Here is a 10095-nt window from a genome sequence, read left to right on the forward strand (position 1 = left end):
GAAAAGTTTAGACAGAACTTGGAATCTTCAGGTAATACATACGTTGTGGTTCAAGCCCAGCCAGCAACCCAGAACCATGCAGCTCACTCCCCCCCTTTCCTCCCGCTGCTCCCAGAGGGATGGGGAGGAGAATGGAAGGAATGTGACTCCCATGGGTTGAGATAAGAGCAGTCCAGTACCTAAGGTATAACACAGACCACTGCTGCTGCCACCAATAATAATGATGGTAAGGGAAATAGCAAGGGAGGAGAATACAACTGCTCACCACCCGCTGACCGATACCCAGCCTGACCAAGCAGTGAACCAGCCCTTCCGAGTAACTGCCCCAGTTTACATCCCAGGCATGACGTGCTGTGGTATGGAATACCTCTTTGGTCAGTTTGGGTCAGGTGTCCTGTCTCTGCTTCCTCCTGGCTTCCCCTCCTCCCTGGCAGAGCATGAGGCTCACAAAGGCCTTGGTCAGACTAAACATTACTGAGCAGCAACTAAAACCATCGGTGTTATCAGCGCTGTTCCCAGGCTGAAAGTCAAAACCACAGCACTGCACCAGCTGCTAAGAAGGAGAAAAATGACTGCTACTGGTGAATCCAGGACAATATAATACTCTGTGCTTAAAGAATTGACAGCTCTGTGCCCTCCCTAAGTATATTTGAAATACCCCAGCCCTTGCTTTACTCTTAAACAAGCAAAACGAGCAGCAAACCACCACCATCCTTTATGCTCCATCAGCCCTGATTCACCTGTGCCTCTGGTGGGAGCCATCTGTTGTCAGTGGTGGTGATGGCCAACAGGAGGTGAGTTTCTGCAGACCCCAACTGCTCTCAGAACCGATGGCTGTCGGTAGATCCTTGCAGAGAGCACTGAAAAAACCAAAAGCTAGGAAGAGACAGAGCCTGCACTTGCATCCAGTCACAGCTCCCTCTTATCTAGGGATTGCCCCTCAGTTTCGTGGCTGCTTTACTGGGGATTTCCTACACAGAGTCCTGCATTTAGTTATATAAATAGTCTTTATGGTTTTGGCCTTTTTTTTAACCTTTCAAGCTTCATCTTTATTTCACTTTACTATTGATAGATCTGTAATAGATGACATGGTAGAATTAACTTGTACAAGGTCTCACGGCATAGTTCCACTTCAGCCTTCCACTGAGTGCTCTAAATGCATGGAATTACTGCAGAGCACTGTTTGTACATGAAGAGCACTTTGTGGCTAATTCGTTGGCTTTGAAGACAAAAGCTACAATTAAATGCCCTGTTCCATGAGGACTGTAAAGCAGGATTGAATGAAAACACTAAAACCTCAGTTGGTGTGTAACAACAGCGTGTAATACTTGACACATGGGTGCAGTGCTGGGGTCTCTTACTACCAATGAAGAAGAAGGTTGTAAAGATGAGGCTGACACAAAACTGCCTTTCTTTTTCCAGCTGCCATTTCTGGTTTTGGCAGAACATTGTGGCCACCTGAAGGCAGTTGGAGCACATGGAGAAAGCATCGGGAGCCGCGCAAGTAAACATCAGGTTTATGGGCAGGCTCTCACCATGTGTCGTGGAAATGGAACCAGCCCCGAGATCCCCAAACAGGAAATCTTTGGTCTTCTACAACAAAGAGTGTTTATAAAATGATGCTGCTTCCACTTCCCTATTTTGAAACTGAACCTTAACACTTTAACAAATGTTTATGTGGGCAGAGGCCCTGCTTTATGCTTCACTGACTCTTCCTTTACCAGGTCTCAAAGCTGCATCCCGGGGGCTTGCACGGGATATATAAACCTCAGGGCTATTTTAGTGAGCATAAAATACTCTTCAAAACACTGAGACACCACCAACTTGTGTGCTGCCACTGAGGGAGCTGCAGAACCCAGACCTGGGACCCTCAGTGCAACGACAGCCCTTGCTCTGGTTCTAGGCTGGGACTTGCCAGCCATGCTATAAGCATTTATAGTGATTCATAACTAAATTTATGTAAGCTTTAAAGGTTCATACTTGTTCATTTGTCTGCACAAGCATTTGCTCTTGTGCTGTAAGAACTACTTCTTAAAACCTGTCAGAGTTATACCATTAAGAAACCAAAACCAAATGAGAAAGTATTCAGCATCAATGACACAGGCACGGATCCTCCCTCCAGCTGGGGCCTGTTCAAAGACCCAGGCCAGCAGAAAGCTGATTCAGGCCATGTGGCACCACAGCAGGGCTGGGGCCTTCACAAATTACATGTATTTTCCTCACACAGTAAAGGAGACATGTGTTTAACCCTGTGCCACCAGCCCCATGCGCTCTTTGGTTTCATTTCAGTCTTATGCCATTGGGAAACGTCAAACTGGTCCAAACGTGGGGACAACCACCACTGAGAACTGCATCACTGCGACCTCGAGCTGAGAACGTCCTGCCAGCTGATTCTGACGTCCACAATCCCAGTTCAAAAGGCACACAAGCATCCCTCTCCCTGCACAGAAAGCCCCCAGGATCCAGCAATTCCATAAAACTGAATCCTCCAGATAGAAAAAATAGAAAATCATCCCGGTTTTTAGCTTCGCAATTGGGCGAATCACAGAATGGTTTGGGTTGGAAGGGACCTTAAAGCTCATGAGGTCCAACCCCTGCCACGGGCAGGGACCCCTTCCACTGGAGCAGCTTGCTCCAAGCCCCTGTGTCCAACCTGGCCTTGAACACTGCAGGGATGGGGCAGCCACAGCTTCTCTGGGCACCCTGTGCCAGCGCCTCAGCAGCCTCACAGGGAATAGCTTCTGCCTAAGAGCTCAGCTCCGTCTGCTTTGAAAGTCTTGTTTAACCAAATGTGCTTTAGTTCTCTGATTCCTGCTGCCGGTGGCAGCTGTGACATGTCAGTGAGTCACACCGAGCCCGCTCTGTGCCGGGCTGTCTCCAATAGGAACAAGTGCCGTCACGTCCCGTGGCTTCCAGCAGGGGTCACGGTTTGATGGCAAATGGAACTGCAGATTCCTCCTGGAACAAGGCTTTAAACCCCAAACTGAACTACACGCATCCCCGGAGCAGGATCGTTAAAGGTCAACCACGCGAGGAGGTGGGTTCAGTGGTCAAAAGGCTCCTCCCCTGCTTGTAATCAGCCTCGGTGGTAATTCCATTAGTGCCTGGGGGAAAAGGCAAGTGGGAGAGAAGCAGGTGATGGGGCAAGGTGCGTATGGCAGGGAGAGACTGTTCATCCCTGCAGGGTAATGGTGCAGAGAAGTGCTAAAAGAGAAGTGCTGGGAGCAGGTCTCCAAGCCACCGGGTTAAGCAGCATTTTAGAGTTAAAAGTAATTGCCCTGGTGTTGCTTGCCCTGTTTGAAAGCTGGGAAGGCTGCAGCGACACACACTAGTGCACAACTTGATCAAGCAACGGACAGGAGAGAAGGAAGAAACCTGAATGGGAATAGGCAGCGTCCAGCCCCGTCTCAGGGTGACTTTAAATGGGGAGTCCAGGTTGAAACAAGCCATGCTTCAGAGCAGTTCTGTCCTGTCAAGATCCACACTGTCCTCTAGTGCAGCAGAATGCCAGCAGCAGACAGGACATCCCTGCTTTGCTGCTAGGAGGGGACTGCAGATTCCCCCATCACTTGTTTGCCCTTCTCTTAGCACTTTGTTTCTGACACTGGGCCTTTCACACTGGTGAAACATTGCACCTATGTAAAAGAATGATTCTCCTGATTCTCCCTCTGGCACACTCAAGTGAACAGAAACACTTGCCACCAAGGTAAAACCTTCCCTGCCTAAACAGTTTCGGTCAGAAGCAGGGAGAACATAGAGGGAAAGATGAGCAAGGGAGAAGGGTGGCTTAAAAAAAGGCAGAAGGTGAATTCAGATGTTTCAGCAGCTAACCCAAGAACTGGCTCCATTGCACCAGCTGGGAGGTAGATGTCATTGTCCCAGCACACCTCTGCTTCTGGTACACTATTAAGGCAGCTTGGATTGGAGTCTTCTGTCCATACAGGCAATGCAAACCTTGGTGTAGTGCAGTGATTCTTGATCAGGGACTTGGGGTGACCTCTGTTATTTTGCAAGCTTTCATCTGCAGGGTCCTCCAATTACTTTTTTACTTTCAACATTACTTGTAACATTTCTATCCAATGTCACTGCAGAGGAAAACCCAGAAGCAAAATCTCAGCGCAAAGGAGAAACACAGAAACTGGGGTTTATTCTTGCGTACAGCTTGAGAACACAGTGCTTCGGTTCAGCCTGGGGACCACACGGGGACCTGCACACCCTGACCAGCACACCCACGAAGCAGCCAAGTTGCACCCCGAACTGCTGCACTTGTCCTCTGCAGGAGCCAGGCAGAGAGAGACCCAGCCCCACTCCCTCCTTCCCTCCCCTGATGGCTCTGCAGGGTCCCCCTGCTCCCTGCCCCACAGCCCCAGCCGGGCTTTGTCCCTCCAGCCCCTTCCTTCCTGGTGACACTTGGCAAGAGCAGGGCAGTGCTGCACTGTCCCCATGGCACAGCTCTGCCACCAAAGCAGCTCCAGGGCACGCCAGAGGCAGCCCGTGGCACTGGTGGAGCTGAGGGGTGCTGGCACAGAGCATTCATGCATAATCCCAGTATGCCTGAGGCCAAGCGGTAATGGAATGGAGCTGCTGCTCCCAGTTCCTGTGCAGCAACTGTCCCCCAGCTCAGCCTCTGAAAGAGTCATTTCAGTTATGAAGTCTACAGTTACACAGAACAGCTCCAGGTTCAGGCAGCAGGTAAGGGAGGCACGCTACGAGTGTTGGAATGGGAGGAAAGAGCTAAGCTCTATTTCTACACCTGCCAAAACTGATGTGTGACACTGGGCAAATTGTTGGCTTGGTTACTCCTTGTCTGTGCAAGAATCATGGTACTGATCCACCTGTCTGGAACAGAGACACTTAAGGGCAAGACCCTCAGACAGAAGAATGCAGAACAAAGTGTACTTAATAGAGGAAGAGGATATAAAATGATTGAAGCCAATTGAAGCTGGAACTTCCTGCAAAGACTACAGAAAGATCCCAGAATGTTGAGCAATTATTCAATAACACATCAAGGAATTCACAGCAAGAAACAAACAAACAAAGTGATGCCAAACAGATGCAGAATTGCTTCTAAAGTAGGATACAGCCCTAGGGTATAAGATAAATAAGGAAGTAACATTCAAAGGGTCTCACAGTCACTGTAGGTAGTTCCATGAATGAAAGTAGCGCAGTGATTTTGAGAAGTTAAAAGTGAGGGGAAGAGAATAAGCCAGAACTCACAGTCAAGCTGCTGCATACACACCTTTGCCTATGCCTTTACCTCTGCGTGCTCCTGGAGCCACCCAGTCATAGAAAGGCTGCAACAGAACTGCAGAGGTAGAGAGGAGAGCAAATCCTATCAACGATGTGCTGGTTTGGGCTGGAACAAGGTTAATTTTGTTCCCAGTAAATGGTAAGGGCTGGAAACAGGATTGATGATAAAGGGATGTTACCCTCACTGCTGAGCAGCTCTTACACAGAGCCTTTTCTGTGCCTCACCCCACCAGCAAGGGGGCTAGGCCCGCACAAGGAGTTGGAAGAGGACAGAGCCAGGACAGCTGATCCCAGTTGACCCAAGGGATATCCCAGACCATTGGACATCATCCTCAGCATACAAAGCTGCCCTGATTCAAGGTAAAGTCTAGGGGAATACAGAGACCCAATGGCTTCAGTGGCTGGTAACAGGCAGGTGCTGCACCTTCCCTTCCTTCTCTCAGCTGTGCTGATTGATAACTCTCTGCCTGCACACAGGTAGAAGGGCCTATGTTGCACCAGGGTTTGTTACAAACTCCTCTCCCAGGCCCAGCTCTTGTCTAAAAGCTTGGCTGAAACGTCAGCATCGTTAGCACCCCATCAATGCCATGTGAAACCCGTCTGTGGGCCAGCACTGGGGATGTGTCCATCTGGAAGCCAGCCCTGGCATGGATCAGTCACAGAGGGCCTGTCCGTGGGCACTGGGGAGACTCTGCTGTGGAGAGTGGAGGTCTTTGATAGCCCTTAGCCCTTGAGCAGGCCTGGCTGTCAGTAGGCCAAAGTCTCTGCCCATGAATTATGCTCTGGCTGATGGATGGGGCATACAGGGGGCAAATCCTCTTTCAAAGGGAGCTTGCTCATCTTTGACCAGATGAAACACGATGAAACACTCAACATGATCAAACAAAGCTGAAGCTTCCAGCAAGGATCCACTGAAAAGGAGAAGTCTGAGCTCTGGCAGTTAATGTGAGCAGGAAGCAGAGGAGCAGGGGATTCAGCAGCTGGCTGCACTATGGACCAAATCAGTGAGGAGATGGGACAGGGAAAGGAGATCTTCATATACAAACGGGCTGCTTTGTTCCCCTATACCTTGTGTCAAGGAATTGGAGAAGGAACTGTGAAACCCAGGAGAACTTTTCTCAGAGCCACATGCCCTGCTTGACTGATAGAAAGAGCTGCAGGCTATAAATGTACTGCATCCATAACACACATCTGCATAACCATGCACATCCGCGCATACACATCTACAGGGGGTTCAGGGCTTACACAGAAGTGCACGCACAGGCCTGGACTCAGTTCTGAACATCTCCAAAGAGATGTGGGGTTTGCACTGAGCAGAGCAGCCCAGAGGAAGGGAGGTTCTTTAGAGCCAGTGCCTGCTGGGTTCCCACAGAGCAAGCTGGCTGCAGTCTGATTACCAGCTTCAGAGCAGTGGGGCACTGATACGCTTGAACTCCACAGGGTTTGGATTACTCCCTTGGCTTCAGGACTTCGGATGTAAATCACAAAGGGGCTGAGGAATGCCAAGCTCACACCCTGCTCCCCCTGACGGCTCAAGGACACGGGTATGGTGTCTTTGGTCCCAAAGACCTTGCAGAAGGGCCCGGCTCCCAGCAAACAGCCCTCTTTTTCCAAGGAATTTCATTCTAGCAGAACTTGGCCCTCAACACACCCAGTTTGCTATATAGCGCTTCTCTGGATGCATTTGGACCAGTTCTGATTCTCTGCCCCCTTCTCCTCTCCTTGCTTTCCAAAAAGCCTCCACAACTGTTTACTTTGGCAACGCCTGCAAGGAAAAAACGCTTTGTCTCAACGAAAAGGCAAAATCCATTAGGAAAAGGCAGCTGAGTGCTAAAAGGCCCCTAATCAGTGGAAAGTTTAAAGAGCACCGCACTGAGAGAGGCTGCGGTGCCTTTCCAACACCTTCACAGCAATGTGTGAGGCTATGGCATGTCAAAGTGAAGCCCCAAACACAGGCACTCTGCCAAAGAACTGCTTTCTTGGGGCTGAGGACAGGCTGTATGTCCAGGGAGGTGCTGGGAAGGGGCTGCTTATGTGGAAACAACGGCATCAGAGCAAACAACTGCAATCACATTACAAGATTTGCCCTTACAGCCTTGGCTGCTCTGCTCAGGGAAGAGGTGAGATGAGAGGTTTATTTACAGCTCAGAATTACACCCTCACCAAAGCAGGAACTTACATTTTAAGGGCCAGTGCAAGTCAAAGTAAGGGGACCTGGGGCAGAAAGGCAGGGCTAGAAGAGGAACTGGTGTTGTGGAGGAAGAAATGCCCTCAAAACTGCCTTGTCTTCCTTGTTGTCTGTACATATTCAGCCAACAGCTGCAGAAAGCAGGGAATATCATTCAGGGTAAAATGCAGCTGCCCAAGAAACACCTCTCAGCTACTGATCCCAAAGTGAGAAGTGAGTGTTCACTTTAGCTATAGGAGGTACCTAATGCTCCAGTCTCTGGGTTCTGCTTTGGGTTACAGAACCCTCTATATATCTCAGTCCACCACCATCTAACATTTCACAAGGCCACCAAATCACAGATTTCAGATCATCATACAGAAGTCCATTGCCCTTTTCAGTTCCCCCATGAAGAAGAATGAAGCATGTTTTTCTTTCAGGGAGCCATCTATGAACTGGGATGTTTTAAGCTTGGTAGAACAGGCAGGCCTAGGTTTAGTTCCTTCTTCTTCATCTTGTGCAGTTTTTAATCCAGCATGTAAGGAAATTCAGATACAATTTAGGCTCTAGAAAGTCTGTGCCATTCAACACTGCAGTCCAAAGACAAGCTTACAGCTCGGGAAAAGCGTCCCAAGCTGATTGTGTATTGCCAGCTCAGCACAAGCTTGTCTTCAACTGCAGGTAAGCACACTGTACCTACAGCCTAAACCACTGCCCTGACATCTCTCAGGATCTGTGCTTTCCAGCTGAAAATAGCTCATAATGTCCAGTACAGGGTCAGCAGTACAGGCTAGCCCTTATCTGCACACCACAGCAAGGGCAGCAGTTTCGGATTGCTGCAGGTGGAATTCACTTTTGGAAGGTGTTTTGGTTATTGAAACCAAAACCTTTCATTTCCCACAGAGGAGAAAAAGGATTGAGTGAAGGGCTTGGGCTGGTTCAAGGCCAGGCTGGACGGGCCTTGGAGCAACCTGCTCTAGTGGAAGGTGTCTCTGCCCATTGCAGGGGGGTTGGAACTGGAGGAGCTTTAAGGTCCCTTCCCACCCAACCCATTCTATGCCTGGTGGTACAGTGTACTGAGTGTACTGTTACAGCAAATGTGATCTCCTGCTCAAGATGAAGAATAGGTGATCAAATTTGGTGACTTGAGGCAGACGCAAAGTGGAGACATGGAAGAGAAGAACATGATACAACATTTTGAGCTGTTCTTTCTTCCACATAAACCATGTAGGCCCCTGCCACTCCATACAAAATCCTAGCCTATAAAGTGTCAGTAGTTCAAATTATGTTGGGCTGTATATAAAGCCATACGTATGCAAAAGTCCCATGCTGTAAAAGGCTTTCAGAGTCTGGGGTTGTTCTGAACAGGAACAAATTTCCTTCCTCCTCAGACCTCCATGGAAACTTCCAATGAAGGGAACTTCATTGCCCCGTGTTGGCTTGGGCTATTCAGAATGTCTTAGTGTCAGGTTTTAAGTTCTGCATTCATACAGAAAAGCCAAAATGTATTTCTGGTGCTCTAAGAAGTCTTCCCATAACTCCAATTTTATCACAGAATAAAATTGTACTGGAACATCCTAAACTGAGGAAACCAGGGGGATTTCAGAGACATATCTGTCACACAATGAAGATTTAATCATCAAACCCTAGCTAAGAACCATTCAGCTCAGAATCAGAGAACTGTAGGATGGTTTGGGCTGGAAAGGACCTTAAAATCACCTAATTCCAAGCCCCTGCCATGGGCAGGGAATGACTCAAATACAAACGCTGGAGCATAAACTGAGTTTCCCTTCTAGCAAAGTCAACCTGGAAGTCAACAAAAACTGGAAGAACAAAAGCTATTATGTCCTGTAGCCGGTGAGGTAAGAATTCCCTTGTGCTGGTAAACCCTTCATGTTTGTGTTGCTATGTTGGTGTTTTTTCTGCCATTCTATATGGTGATTTGGTTTGGGTATTTTATTGGGAAGGACACGTCACACACAAAAATGTGGCAGGTTTGCTTTCTCACAGGGAGCTGGGTTATGATTGTAAAGCTATACCTGGTTACTGATAGCTTGTTGCTTCCTGGTTAGGAGCCTGGTTTGGTTTGGTCTTTTGGTATCTCTAACAGACTGCTAAAGCACCATTACCCTCAAATAGGCAGAAGCAGCAGGTAGGGATGAAATGCCTTTCAATTAAGGGATTCTACTTGTTGGAAGAGCAGTAGAACCTGGACTCCTGAAGCAGGGACAGCCCAGCCTGGGCTTGTCCTGCACTGATGACACTGTGTAGATATGTTGCTATAGTAAAACATATCTGGGTCAAGGCTCAAGCACTTCAGTTACCTTCCCACAGGAGAACTTGATTCATTCAGGATTTTCACCTGTCTTTGATAAACCCAAATTACCACCTGGCTCCTTGTTAACCAATCCCACCCAGCCTTGCAGGTATCCATAGGTATATATACAAACAGCTGCCTTCTTTCTAGTGATTTAAAGCTTATTTGAGGCTTTCAGGCTTAGGCTGTGGGGGTTTTGTTGCTTTTTTCAAAAAGCATTTTAGAGCTTTTTAAGCAGTCCCCATTTAAGGAGCTATTGCTACTCCCTGGGATTAGTTTCCAGCTACAGTAGCCTTCAAGGTAAGAAGAATTCTCTTGTGCTGATAAACTTCTTGTATATGCATTGCTATGTGGGTTTTTT

Source organism: Neopsephotus bourkii, unplaced genomic scaffold, assembly GCF_033783945.1.
Source record: "Neopsephotus bourkii isolate Nb327-2 ecotype Australia unplaced genomic scaffold, CSIRO-AGI_Nbou_v1 NB_1542, whole genome shotgun sequence".
Taxonomy (NCBI): Eukaryota; Metazoa; Chordata; class Aves; order Psittaciformes; family Psittacidae; genus Neopsephotus; species Neopsephotus bourkii.